The sequence below is a fragment of the Prionailurus viverrinus genome, chromosome B4 (assembly GCF_022837055.1).
Source record: "Prionailurus viverrinus isolate Anna chromosome B4, UM_Priviv_1.0, whole genome shotgun sequence".
NCBI classification, from domain to species: Eukaryota; Metazoa; Chordata; class Mammalia; order Carnivora; family Felidae; genus Prionailurus; species Prionailurus viverrinus.
This window is the reverse complement of record NC_062567.1, coordinates 70,990,385-70,991,040: the sequence shown is the minus strand read 5'-3', so window position 1 is coordinate 70,991,040 and position 656 is coordinate 70,990,385.

The following is a 656-nucleotide window of genomic DNA, read 5'->3' as shown; positions in this document are numbered from 1 at the left end:
AGCATTAAAGGCAGAGTAGAACCTAAAAGCTGAGTCTCTTTGTTGTTAAAATGCATTTTAATTTTTATATGGATGCTGACTGATGCTTACTCAAAGATCTTGGCTTCATGATCCAAGTGCCTGGTAAGCAGCTCCCTTAGCATGATCCTCCTATCCTGTGTTGCCTGTTATCAAGCATTTTGGTGATGTTAATTCTTTCATGCCCAATTAGCAAATTCAAGCAGACCATTAGATTCTGCTTTGTTAGGTCTTTGTCAACAATTCACTTTTCCTTTCTTTTAAACCATGCAATTTGCTTACAAACAGAAAAGCTTCTTCAAGATCACAGCCAGGTGTTATTTTTTTTCTTCCCACAGTGAATAGTAAAACACTTGCCATGTTGATATACATAGGCACTCTATAAATATCTGCTGATTGAGCAATTTATTAATGATTTTCCTTCTTCTCTTTGATTTTCCCTTTTTTGTATTGGGTAAAGGAAACGTGCCAGACATATTTATATGACAGTTTCAGGAGTTTACTTTCTTCCCATGTTTTTATAGAGACCATACACAAAGTAGGTGATTCTATATTCATTTATCTAGTCAAAGAAAATTACAATGGTTTATTTTGTGTTCCGCTCACAGAACAGAGTGTTCTGAACATCAGCCCAAAGA